The sequence below is a fragment of the Neltuma alba genome, unplaced genomic scaffold (assembly GCF_004799145.2).
Source record: "Neltuma alba isolate B1F8T4 unplaced genomic scaffold, ASM479914v2 tig00011981_pilon, whole genome shotgun sequence".
NCBI lineage: Eukaryota > Viridiplantae > Streptophyta > Magnoliopsida > Fabales > Fabaceae > Neltuma > Neltuma alba.
In genome coordinates, this window is record NW_021636554.1 from 62,450 (window position 1) to 76,771 (window position 14,322).

A 14,322-nucleotide genomic window follows, 5' to 3' on the forward strand; every position below is an offset into this window, starting at 1 on the left:
AAAGATTTTCTCTCTCTAAAAGATCTAAGTTATTTTCAGCAATGGAGAATCACACAAGAACATATCATTTAAAGTAAAACAAAATTCTATTTTCTTTTCTATTAGACAGTGGGAATGTTATAAACTAAAATTTAGAAAAGTCCCATGGAATCAACAAAATTTCCAGTGGACATAAAACCCTCATCGTCCCCTCAAAGCTCATACTCCTTCCATCCTCATCTTTGTACTACCAATGCTTCAACCTCACCATTCTGACCAAGCAGAAGATTTTGCCATACAACCATATATATCTTAGTAATAATAGCAGTAATAGTAATAGCAGGAGCTTGAGAATGTGTAGAAGAATCAAGTTCTAGACATCAAGCCCTTCACCATGAATAACCCAACACAACCAAAAGTGATAGCAAGCAGGGCACGGACTGAAGTAGATTCTGATGCAGAAGAAGCCATGCTTGTCCTGTTGGCTCTTGCTTGGTGAGACCTTGCTCCCATGTTTCCAATTCCAAGGAGAAGGCTATTGAGGTTGTCTACTTTCTGCATGATATGGCGCTGCCCTTTTGCAATACCCAATATCTGAGAACAAACAGTAGCCTCACCAAATCAAATAATAAACTTGAAAAGTGTGTATATTATTTAGAGATAAGACATAGGAACATGACACACAACATAACGTGTCGTCTCGAGACAGACTCTGGCTTAAAGGTACTTAAAGCATATTCATTAGAGTTGTTCAACAGAAGTATGACATGGTGATATGAAGAAACTTGCATTGAAGAGTCGCCAGTGTGAGATTGATAGTACAATATGCAAGCGTAATTTTACTGGAGAATCCCATAGCAACCATCTGGAGAACTTTATTTAAGCTCCATCCAATATGAAGTGATTACAGGAATCTTCGTCACACCAGCACATTCTAACAGCTGAGAATAACTTAATTTTTTGAAAGAAAAAGTCAAGAACAAATTCTATGCAATAAAAACTAGAAAAAAACTGGTGGGCATTTGAAAGAAAGGGACTCGCAGTAACAGCTGATACGATCCCATCCAGGGACAATCAGTTAGAGCCACCAATCTATATGTCAACCAGAAACATCTGAACTTGCAGTAACAGCTGATACAATCCCATTCAGGGACAATCAGTTAGAGCCACTAATCTATATGTCAACCAGAAACATCTGAAGGTTGCTACATTTTAAGTTCATTTACCTAATCAGGCATAAATGGATAGGAGAACACTTTATTATAGGCCACTCCTTTTATTACTCGACTGAGTTTATAGTTCCGTCAGGCATCGCATTGCTTCACCCAAATTAGACACATTTTACCTCATGAGAAATTTTTCTGGTTTCATTCATAAGAGAAACCATCTAACTTTAATCTCACAAGAAAATGCAGTGTCAGAAAATTATCTTTAAGGGCCACAATATCATATAAAATCAGCAAGAATACCTCATCCGTTAAAGGTGACTCCTTAGCTAATTGCAATGAAGATGAGGACTTCATAATAGATCCAGCTAGAGAACCACTTTCCAAACGAGTTATGAAGTGAGAGGTGGGAGCAGAACCATTGCAGACTTCAGCTTGGAGTGTGGCGGTTTGTTGGCTTGGAGAATTTTTATTTAACTTGGAATTCAGCTCTTCAATACGACTTGTAAACTCATCCATTCTATCGTTGAGGGAAGAAATTTGTTCTGAAAGCTGTGTCAAGGCCCCATGCCATGTATTAAGAGAGTGATGCAAGAAAAAAATAGAATAATATACAGACAGACAAGTGAAAATTCAGATCAACTGCAACATGTTCAGAAGTAATTATTTTATATGTATTTACCTCATTTGTTAGCGCTATGGAGGAATCTGGATTTCTTTCACCGAACCCTTTGTTGCTGGCACCATATCGAGTATGTTTGAGTAGATTTTTGTCCCTTTGGCTTGTATACGAATGGGACATACCACTGTTGAAGATGTCCATTAGTCATTAGTCCATCTATTAGATAAGGCCAAAATATACTTGCTTTCACGTAGTATAAGATAGACACCTTTCTACGAGCAAATTTAACAGAACTCCCATACACCTTCCTCTTACTTCAAAATTTAATATAGATTTTTATTGAACACTAATACACATCTTTTCCACCATAGTTCAATCAAGAAGCGGAACTCTTGAACTACAGGAAAGTGCTTCTCCCAAAAAAACAACACAACGGCTACGAAGTGTAATGCAATTGATGCATCACATAACTTCCATTTTCCATAATGACCATTACAAGCAGAACTCTCTGAACTTATGTTACTTGTTACCAAACATGGTTAATGAAAATACCTTACATCCTAAAATTATAGACATGTATAACCACTTACCTGCTTATTAAATTACAAGAACATGAGTGCATTATTCATGCCAGTGTCAATAATGTTTTGATCTCAGAAAATAAATAAAAAGTACAGAAATTTCCACCTCATGTGCGTTTTTTTTGCAGGAATCCTATCCGCAAAGGCTTTAGAAAGTGCTTCTTTGGGGCTAGACACCATATCCTCATCAAGGCCAAGATTTGTTTTTAAATCATCTGGAAGGGCCTGTGGAATAGTTAGACAGAGAGCATTGACAAGGAACACGACATTAGCAGATGAGAAAATGTCATACCATAACCTCATCTACAATCTTTTCCAGTTGTATTTGTTCAATGTACGTACGAGCTATATAGGAACCCTCCATGCCGAGCTGCTGGGCAATGCATTTGACAATTGAGCGATCTTTTCCTTGCACCTGTTCATTGTTTCACTACTCACATATCAGAAGGACTAATAGTAATTACAAACCAAATAATGCAAGAACAACAACACCAAGCCTCATCCCATTATATATGAGATTGACTACATGGATCGCATTATGTCAATGTATTATATCAACATCGAATTCTTTAAATATACCATCTACCAAAAGATCCCATTCAATGACTTCCTTGAGTGTCCCTCTAGGTCTTCCTCTACTTATCTGATAAATAAACTATTCATCTGTAATGTTTTTTATCCTTATATTTCCAAGAACTATCAGGATAAACAACAGTTAAAACTAACACTTATTTATCAGATAACATCTTCTTTAAAAACCAGGCCATAGCATCAATGACGAAAGGGGAACAGAAGACGAACAGAATGTATTTGAACTCTCAGATTTCTTGAATATCAATTTTACATTTCTCTATCTTTAGTTCAAATGCTGGAACCCGAACAGCTTGATCTATTTGTGAAATTTAATATGAAATGGTGTTGCAAAGCTAATTACCAATTAGAAACATACTCATTTACGTCCAGGAATGCATAAAAATGAAAGGTTTTATCTTAGCTTCCACAAATTTCATCAGAGAATGCATTACACAAAACCCATAAAGAATGCAATGCACTGAAGGAATATATCTGACAAATCCTAGCGATTTCAACAGATATGAAATCCAGTGAAAGCTTTCAACAGTGATAAAATAGAAGGATACACTTGCTATAGCAGTACCTGAACATATTGTCGATTAAGTTGCTCAAGCCAATCTAGTTTCACAGACACCCTATCATCAGAGAATACATGGCTGTTTCTTTTTAGAATGGTAGCTATTGTGTATCCCAGGGCCATCAGGCCACCAAGGAGCCGCACACTAACCTCAAAAGTTATTCTTGGTGAAATGACAAATGGACTATCCGTCACCGATTCCTGAAAAGTTATAAGCTATCAATTAGTTTTTCTAATTTTCTTCAAATAGGAAAATGAATTGTCATTAGAAATAAAAGAATGAGATCCAAATAGAATGAAAGAAAGAGACAAAACAGCAAAAAGAAATAACAAAGCTGACAAACCACTCTGCATTATCAGAGACAGTGTCTTTCCTAACAATCCATGAGCTGAACACCAAAGGCAGTAAGCATGACCTAATCTTATAGCATATGCAAGGGCAAATAGATCCCCTTAAAAATGCAATCATTCCTCTCCAACCAAATATGAAGAGGACAGCATACACGAGCTCTTGGCCTCCTATACTCATTTAAATATGGGAAACACAGAAATTTCTTCTAGGTCTTTGGGCACTCCCAAAACTTTCCAAGAACTTTAAACAGGTTACTCAAGAAGAAAGTCGCTGCTAAAAAAACCCAGCGTATAAGAGGGGTGCATCTTGGATTTATCTCCCTCCCCTGTAAAAACAAGGCATCCTTCTTTTTGATATGGCTATCTAGCTAGGTCAGATTCAAACATTGTTGAGCCAGTTAGGGGTAGCTCTTCCAAAGGTGTTTTTTTTGCATTTACATGGACTCAAACTCAAACTCGAGACCTCATGCTTAAGAAAACAAAGCATCCTTCTTACATGCAGCCTAATGCCCCATTTGGTAGTAGTGAATTTAAGGGAGGGGAGTGGAATTGGAAGTGGAACCCATTATTTTGTGTGTCTGGCATGTGTGAAGTGGGTTCATAGAGAAGTAGGTTCCATCAAATTTGAGGCAAGTGGTTTCCTTGGGTACCCCAATGGAACTTAGATGAGTTTCATGGAACTGAGATTTTATGACCACTGTATTCTCAATTATTTTATCAATTGACAATCTTTCCCATTAGAGTTATAACCATATTTCTTCCTCTTCTCCCTCAAATAGCCTCCCTCTCCTGTATGACCTATCCTCCCCCTTCGATGTCCACCTCCAATGCTCACAGCCTTCCCCTCCAGCATTCCTTTCAATCTCATCTTCTCCCTTCCTCAATGGCTCCTTGTTCACCACTAGACATCATCTTCTCCCTTCCTTTATGGCTCCTCACTCACCACCATATCCTATCTCCTCCAGTCCTCCCTTCATCCATGGCTCCTCGCTCACCACTAGATTTCATATCATCCCTTCCTCCATGGCTTCTTGCTCACCACTAGATCTCATCTCCTTCCTCCCTCCACCACTCATCACTCACCACTAGATCTCATCTTCTCATCTCCAATTTCGTCTTCTCCCTCGCTATCATGCTCAAGTCATCTTCTCTATTCAATCAAGTCCTCATCGTCCTTCTCTTTTCTTCTTCTCTAGTAATGTGAAACCAGATTCAACATGAATGATACCTCTATGTCTCAATGCCTGTTGATGACCAAAAGTTGCGCAAAAATGGAAGGTTATGGTTGTTTCTGTGGTGGCCAGTGGCTACGGTGGGTAACAACACCACTTTGGTTGTTTGGGAGGGTGAGTAGGGTTTTTTTAGTCAAGGGCATATAGGTCTTTTTGATATTATGAATCGACACAATGATTAGAAATTATGAGCTTTATGGGTATGCCAATCTGGCTGGTTAAAGTGGAGGAAAGCTACCGGAGTTATTTGCGATAAGAAGGTACCTGAGAAACTTAAAGGAAAATTTTATCGGACTGCTATAAGACCAGCTATGATGTATGGTAGTGAATGTTGGGCAATAAAGGGAAAACAAGAGCACAAAGTCGGAGTAGCAGAAATGAGGATGTTGAGATGGATGTGTGGTCATACAAGAAAAGATAGGATTCGAAATGAAAAGATCAGGACAAGAGTCGGTGTGGCACCTATCCAAGAGAAAATGGTTGAAAATCGCTTAAGATGGTTTGGACATGTGCAGAGAAGGCCTTTGGAGGCCCCGGTGAGGAGGGTGGATCAAACAAGATGGAGTCCCATAAAAAGAGGCAGGGGAAGACCGAGAAGAACGCTGAATGAGGTCATTGAACGAGACCTCCTAATCAACAACATATCTAAGGATTGGGTTGTTGACAGAGCACGATGGCGTCGTGTGATTCATGTAGCCGACCCCACCTAGTGGGATAAGGCTTGTTGTTGTTGTTGTTGTTGTATGGGTATGCCAATCAAACTTTTAACCCACTTCCACTAGCATTTCTACCTCCATCAAAATCTCTTCCACAGACCAAATGGGGCATAAGATGAATGGACAATGACAAAAACAATGTGGACAGCAAAGTCTTTTTCTAGGCATCCATGCTTCATATCTTGCAGACAAGTTCACAAGACTCCTTTCCTATGCATCACATGATAATCACAACTGAATGCCCAGAGCAAACAGCTTTGGGAATTAAAATAAGAACAAGGAACTCAAATTGAAAATGCCAACCACGAACATTAGACAGCATTTCAGAACCTTATAATTGAAAGTAAATATGTTATTCCATCTTAAGTACACAGCAAAAGGTCTAGATTAAAAGACCTTCTGGAGTTCGAACAAGCACATGGAAACTAAACTTAAAGCAAACCTCAAACATTAGACAGTACTTCCCCTCCTTATTCCGCATCCTTAAATAAGATTGGCAAGTTTCTGGATCTTCACCCGGTGGTAGAAGATATATGTCATAAATCTGCTCATTTGCTTCCTTAAAATCTTCAAAGAAAACACCTTTAATTTGTTCAACTGTCACATCCCTTGCTGACTGCAATGAATAGCACAACTGATCATTATTTTATCCTTATTATAGCATCAGTATCAGACATAAGCATCAGAAATCACAAGACTTTCTACTATTTTTTATCCTTAATGAAAATTGGAATATAAAATAATGTATATCAAGGCACTAACTTTCAATATGTAAGTAGGACTCCGGAACCCAGTAAATGGATTGAACTTGTTGGTTATTTTGATATGTGCTGTCTGCAGATCTTGCTCAATAAAGACCTTGTACATTGGAAATACCTGCAAACCAATGGATTTCAAAATTTCTGGAAACATAAAAACTTTCCAAAAAGTAAATGGAAATAGAAAGGGAATAAACCGTCTCAGATATTTGATGAATGATTTCTGCAGGTTGTTGACCAGCACGTTGAATGTCACGTATAACTCGTTTGACAAGGTCAAAATGAATTCCACCTGTAACAGATATACGAAGGTCCAGTAGTGGTCGCAACTTCTCACTCAAAGCATAGATACCCTCTAAGATCACAATTCGGGAGCTTGGGACTTCGACTGTCCTGTTATCAAGGTATATGAAGGTGCTAAGAGAGCTTACATGACAGTCACTCAAGTTCTGTTGCAAGGGAAAATGCTAGCTCAGAAGATGCTACTTGAGACGATCAGATCATTACCCAAAAGCAATAATAATGAAGAATAACTGAATAATAATAATCCTTGAGGTAAAAAAATTTTGTAGAGGGGGAATAATTGTTACGTGTTGTTAGAACTAAGTAGTTAGTTGTTTCTCGTTGTTGGTTGATTAGCTATTGCTTTGAGGAGTGAATCAGTTAAGCTTCTCTTATAAGGATAACACTGCGTAATCAAATCCCTTTCTTACAGTGGAGTTAAAAGAGGTGCTGTTGAATCTTTCTCCTGAAACTTTACTGGGTAATCTGTTTGCCTAGATTCTTCATAACAGTTAAGCTGAAGGCATTCAGTCCAAAATAGAGTAACTTAATATGCCAACTCAATTGAAGCCAATTTTGAGTTAACTTTGATATAAACTTGATATTTTCATCACAACATGGTACCCATGCACGCTCATGCATTGTGCTAGTGAGAAAGGTAGATCAAACAATTTGGAGTCTTTTTAAAAAGGGTAGAGGAAGGTTGAGGAGAACACTCAATGATATCATTGAATGGAGCCTTTTGGTTAATAACCTACCTAAAGATTTGGTTGTCAATAGAACACAATAGCATTGGGTAGCCGATGCCATGTAATGGAATAAAGCTTCTTCTTGTTGTTTTTTTTGCCTTCAGAAAAAATGATCCCTGACTTGTATCTCAGGAGTTTTCTCAATTCAAAGAAACATATTTTAAAGTGCGCTGACATACAAGATGGCTGGGAACTTACCTGTATCCTATACGAGAACTGGACTTGAAATCATAGATTGGAACCTGAGCTGACTTTCCAGCCTTTAAATCTTGAAGATTCTGAAGCAATGTGTCATAGTCCGTCAAGCGTGGATCTGCTCAAAGAGATAATAGAAGTGACAAAAACATGCAGAGATTATTGTCCTGACTTCAAATTGTTAACCAATTTCTAAATATCAAAGTAAGCACTAATGAAAGTAAGACCGTAAAAAAATAAATATGACAATTCAAAAATCAGGTTGATCCATACATCAAATGTGCGATAATAGGTGTGTATATAAATTATCTTATTCATCCTGATCTCACGATATTGAACTGTTCTTCATAAACGATTCAACTTCCCATTAAATAACCAATGAAGTATAGTTGCTAAATTATCCGTAGAAGTTAAAGTCATTTTTATTTTCAGAAATGAGCTCATAAAAAGGTCTACTTCGCTCTACTTATATCAACCAAAAAGACTTTACTACTAATGTAAAAATCTCATTTGTTCTAAATTAATTTGATGCCATCCAACATGAAATCTTTTACAATAACAATTTTCTTATCACATCCATCCTTGACATTCCATGTATCCTGCATTCCAACTAAACTATTAACCCTAGTAATAACTTCTCCTTGGACTATCTCAGCTCTGACTAGATCAGGCCAGACAGCTGACCCTTAAGATACTAATTCCAGCATTTTAGCGAAGTTTAGACACCAAATACGGCATAGAAATCTAAAAAGAGAGGCATGATAAAGGGCCTCAAATGTCCTTCAAGTAAAAGTAAGGCCTGGGGAAAGAAACAGGAGAGACAAAGAAAATGCGATGTGAGTAATATCAGTTCATATGCTGAAAAAATGAAGCTCGATGTGAGTAATATCACTTCATATGCTGAAAAAATGAAGCTAAGTTCTGTGCCTCATCATTCATTGCCATAATAATATTTAAATTCAGATCTTAGGACAAAACTTCCCCTTCAGAACACCTTTTTTCATTTCCAAACAGTTTAGTCCTCTCCACAACCTTTCCGCTTTTACTTTTTTCTCAGGGTATTCAAACTTGCCTTCATCCAAGAGGAATTATTGTTAGTTTGAAATCTGGGAAGAGTACAAAAATGTTGATTTTCTGAAAGCTGACTTTGCAAATGGCAGTACATTAAGGAATAAACATGACAATGAAGATGTTATGGCAGAAACACAAGAAATCATCATATCCAAGTTTTATCAGCTTTAACATATGTATTTAAACTGCAGAAGTTCCAAATATTACCACTCAACTGTATAGCAAAGTCACTAATGTTTACCAGAATGTGTGTGTGTGTGTGTGTGTGTGTGTGTCATTGTTCAGAAGGCAAAATAACTTATTGCATCATCATCAGAGGAGCACTATAGATTCAGTCATTCCATGCAACCAGCATTCTGTTAAAGGCACTGTAGATAGTACGCAGAAGGCATCAAAAAGGAAAAGATAAATGCCTTAATTACCATCAAAATTTCCATCAATAATTCGACTAGAATCATTGTAATTGTCCATCGAAATGACTGCAATGCTGGGCATGAAACTGACTATTTTGTCAGTGAATACAGTCTTCCCAGCGCCTGAAGGACCAGCCAATCCTACCAATATTATTCCATCATTATTTTGGGACAACAACTGGCATGCGCGGATTACTACAAAAAAAACCCTTCTCAAATGATAGTTGATCTTGGATTGGAGCAATCTCATAGCGATCAGAGTCTTTCCTTTTAACCAAGAAAACTTGATCTTTCAATAGCCCAGGCCGCCTGTGATGTGAATCAACAGCAGAAGTATCTTGTGCCATTGAATAAGCCCAGACTTCTTTCCAACGATAAAGAAATCAACCACAAAATAAACCAGTGAGTCTGTGAACCAATATCTATACTTGGAGGTCATGCATAAATATACAAGGTAAGATCCTGCAATAGCAGCTCCTAATCACACCAAAATGTTTTCAAACATTTTTTTTTAATCACAAAATGAGGATCTTTTCACTTTCAATCCCTAATGCCCCATGCAAACCCTAGCTTTGGAGTACTCTATTGAAAATTAGCAATCATATCAATGGAACTGCCAGTTGAAATATTAATTGAAATGTGAAACATAAATTTAAAAAAACAAAAACAAAACGAAGAACATAAACCTCATTCGCTCATTTTTGAAAAACATCTGAATTTATATCATTACTTCTTAGCAGTATTCTTAGGATTTCTGCAGTCCTACTCCAGCAATAAAACTATAAAATAAGAATAAAACAACAACAGGAAAATAGCTTAGAGGGAGAAAGTATAAATGCTGCATACAAAGTCTAACCACAATAGGTGAGAAGTGAAAAATTGCTTGCGTAATGATTAACAGAGCCAGAAGACAAAAATGATGCCGCGGGTTCCATCCTTAGGACCTTTGGCTATAAGAGGCATAAATGCATATCCGTATTGTACGTAAAAAGATAACTTTATAGACAACAATCATATCGAGATGTCATAACAAACTCATTTGACATGATAAGTCATCCCGGAACTGAAAGCATTACAAGCCATAAAGAAAAACATGCCCAATGTTCAATTAAATGACCCCATGCGGAATCAACTTGTGCCGCGACAAAAATAAATAAGCAAGAGTTAATAAGGAGCGCTCATGGAAAAGCAAGCAGACCAAAACCGGAATCTTTTTGGTAAAACTGAAAAATCGTTTTTAGAAGGTGCATAAGAATAGCGGACTCTAATAATCACGGATACATAATTTTCTCCAAACTTACTCAGCTACTAGCTTTTTGGATTCCATTAATTGATCTCATTTAAAGCACCACATATAACCTCATCTTGAATGCACACCCAAAAAACGAAACAGTCAGCATTTTTATCCAACATAAATAAATAAATAATTGGCCAAGCTACCACAAGAGCGCGGGAAGGATCATCCAGATGATGTCATAACAAAATCAGAGCAAAGCCATAGTTCAAAAGCAACAGCAGCCATGCTTAACCAAGGAAGAAGGACCTTAGAAACTCTGTTCTAGGGGTCTTTCTTGGTCCAAAACAGTGATGGCCAAGCAAAACGTCGCAACAGGAACAATTATGTATTCATAAGACAGGAAACAATACAATCTTTAACAGAAAAAATGATACCCAGAAGAGAATGTGAATCAGAGCTCACGCACTTCACACGTTCGTAATGATCAAAACACTCACCGAGGCTGTATGTCTGTCTCAAGGACTGAGTTCAGCAACAACAGCCAGAGCAAGCTGGGAATCCCCTCAAGGTCGGTTCTGCAAGCTGTGCATTCAAATTATTCTCTCTGTAACACCCTCGCAACCTTGCCGCTAAAAGAACGGAATGTGATTTTCCTGGATTTTTTGACGAACAAAATATTTTTACAGAATCAATAAAACGATCTAGATAACAATATATGGAGACAAAAAGAACCCACTTCCGAACTGCGCAAGTCAAGCTGGTATGTGTGCGCATATTTATGTAACTTTTGTTCATTAGAAGTCAATTCACCGGCGAAATTTTCGTTCCCGTTCATTAATAAATTTTCAGGTTAATATAAATTTTTTATTCTTCTAATTTATTTTTATTTTAGTTTTGATTCTTATAATTTTAAATTATAGATTTTAGTCTTTTAAATTTTTCTTCATTTAAGATGTTAACCCATATATTTGAAAAAAAAAACCCGAACTTTCTTTGTATTGAGAAATCAAAATGTATAGTTTGAAACTATATGAATTAAAACTGAAATTAGGCAAAATATAAAGACCAAATATTATATTAAAATTTAAATCTTTTATTGTATTAAAAATAAAACTTAGTGTTTTTTTTATCGTTTTTTTTTTCATCTTTCTACTTGTGAAAGGAATTTGCAAGCGGAGTTCTCAATCTCACCTAAAATAAATATAGGTGCTTGATGTCATCTTAGAATTACTATAAAATTATAAAGAAGAAAGACAATTATTAAAAAGTTTTATTGGTAAGCAAGCAGTTGAAACTCGTTATCATTTTTAGTTCTGAAACTTATTATTACAAACTGCTCAATTATTATGAAACGTTTTTTTTAATATATTTTTTGGGACCTTATTGCAACTCTCACTAATGTGATCAACCTAAATTTTGAGGATTAAATTCTAATTAGTTAAAGGGGGTAAAAAAGTTCCAAAAATTGAGAGCCTAACAATTCATATCCATAAACATAGGTTCGAATTTTATTTTGTCATTGAGATATTTATTTTTTTAATTACGAATTCTTTTGTTTACTAAAGATAATTTTATTGTGTCAGTAGACACTTTTCTCAATAAAAATTTTAAGATTGGTTGCTCACAATATTATTGAGATATTCATAAGCAAGCTTTGAGGTATATGGCGGTGTTATTGAGCTTTCAAAAATCAAAACACAATTCACCTGGTTTTTTTTTTTTGGCTTTGAAAAAATTCAAGACCTGATGGCTTTCTCCTTTTTTTTTATATATAGTGTCAGCCTATCAATTGAGATGATATTTTTAAGACAAGCTTTCAATGATTAAAAGTTTAATTTTAAGTGTATAAAATAATCGGGCGAATAATCTATGAGAATCTTTATTGGACTCGATCATCTTCTTCATCATGACCACGATGAAAATTTATCCATACGCACGTGACACCTATATTTCAATTATTAAAAGTTTTCTTTAATTAAAATTATTCAGCACCAATAAAAATAAACTTGGCATTTATCTTTACTTTTTAGAATTGATTTTGCATTGAAAAATTAATTTCTATATCCAAGTGTAAAATAATGAATTCACTCTTGCTCCAGTAGCAATGACGTGAGAGTTTTTATTTTTTGTTTTTGGTTAATATCATTTTTCTTACAGTTTGATTCATTTAATTTTAGTTTTGCCCCTATAATTTCAAATTATCGGCTTTAATCTTTATAGTTTCGTGAGAATTTTGATATGAGTTTAAGTATAGCTGTATAGGAACTAAAACCAAAATTTATAAACAGTATATGGATTATTTGTTAAATTTAGACAAAAAATTTTGTAAAATTATAGGGACTAAAACCAACCATTTTAAAACTACAAAGACCAAAAATAAAGTTTAACCAAATTAGAAGAACTCACAATAGAATTAATACTTTTTTAAAAAAAAAATTTGACCTGAGTAAATGACGTGAGGTGGAAGTTGGAAACTGGAAGATCAACTTAGGAAAGAATTGAACGAGTCACAACTCACAAGTCAAAAGTATTAAAGTTGGCGATTTTTTTTCCATAGAATTTTTTAATAATAAAAAAATAACATTCTCCATTTTCAATATGACTCAATTTTTTTTTAACAAGAGCGAACATTTTTCACATATAATAATTGGGACCCAGCAGGCGCAATTGTTTAGAAATTATTTTGATTTTCATCTTCGTCCCTAATAAATACTACCTCTCATCCTAATTATAAAAACTAGTTGATTAATTTGAAGAGATTAAGAAAAGAAATTAAGTTAGTTATTTGTAATAAATATGTATTGTCTTTTCTAAAATATTCTTGCTAATCAAGTGTATTAGTTAGAGCTACTATTATTAGAATGACTACTTTGGAAAAAAAAATACATAAATATAAGAGACAAAGTAGATTAGAGTCTTATATTTAAGACCAAAATAAAAGTCAAACGAGATCTTATATTAAGAACCGGAGGCAGGACTGCAAATTTGCAAAACATAAATTCCCTATCCCCTCACTAGAAATTGATGCTCCACACGCTTTGGTATTAATAATTAATTAAAATAATTTTCAAATATGAAATTTTTTAGGAAGACAATTTATATAAAAGACAAGTGAAAGTAACAATTAAAACAGCCTTTTTATCACTTACGTTGACATCAATAATAAGACTCTTGTTACTTAAACTTCACTTTGTCATATTCAACGACAAAGAATTCAATAATTATTTTAGAATTATGAAATTTTATAATATTTGTTATGGATTTTATTGCCAAAGGAACCTAAAATTTATTTAAGAACTTAGGTGCAAATCTATTTATGTGCAAACCCTTTTTTAGTTGCGCACGACATATATTTAACTACGCGTAAACAAAAAATACTTACAAAAAAGAATTGTATCTCATCCGTTAAATGATCTAAATTCTTAAGTAGCTTTAGACAACAAATCTTGCCATGGGGGATTTTTGGCATTATTTTTTATGGCAAGTAACAATCATCTCAAAGAAGACAATGGGAGCTAAAACCATAACCACTATTTGTGACTTTGAAGGAATCTATTCTTTCTTTTCTTTTCTTTTCTTTTTTTTTTTTTTTAAAAATTCTATTAATCCACTTGAAGGAATCTGTTCTATAGTTATATTGATGAGATCATCTCACACTCCCACCAACCAAAAGAAAAAGGAGTAATTCAAATATTCAATATAGGTTTCGTACGGAGTTGAAAATTTGGATTAGGGTTGCGACTTCGAGACAGAGAGATCCTTGTCAATTTGTCATTGAAAACAATGCAATTCCGTTGGAGAAATGAGGAGAACCAGCAAC

The 14,322-nt window shown here is 35.2% G+C and overlaps 1 pseudogene; it reads right to left on the bottom strand.

The window, feature by feature from the left end:
* Positions 1–73: 73 nt before the first annotated feature.
* On the bottom strand, positions 74–11,161 carry LOC114720383 (inorganic pyrophosphatase TTM2-like; annotated as a pseudogene).
* Between the last annotated feature and the right edge of the window lie 3,161 nt (positions 11,162–14,322).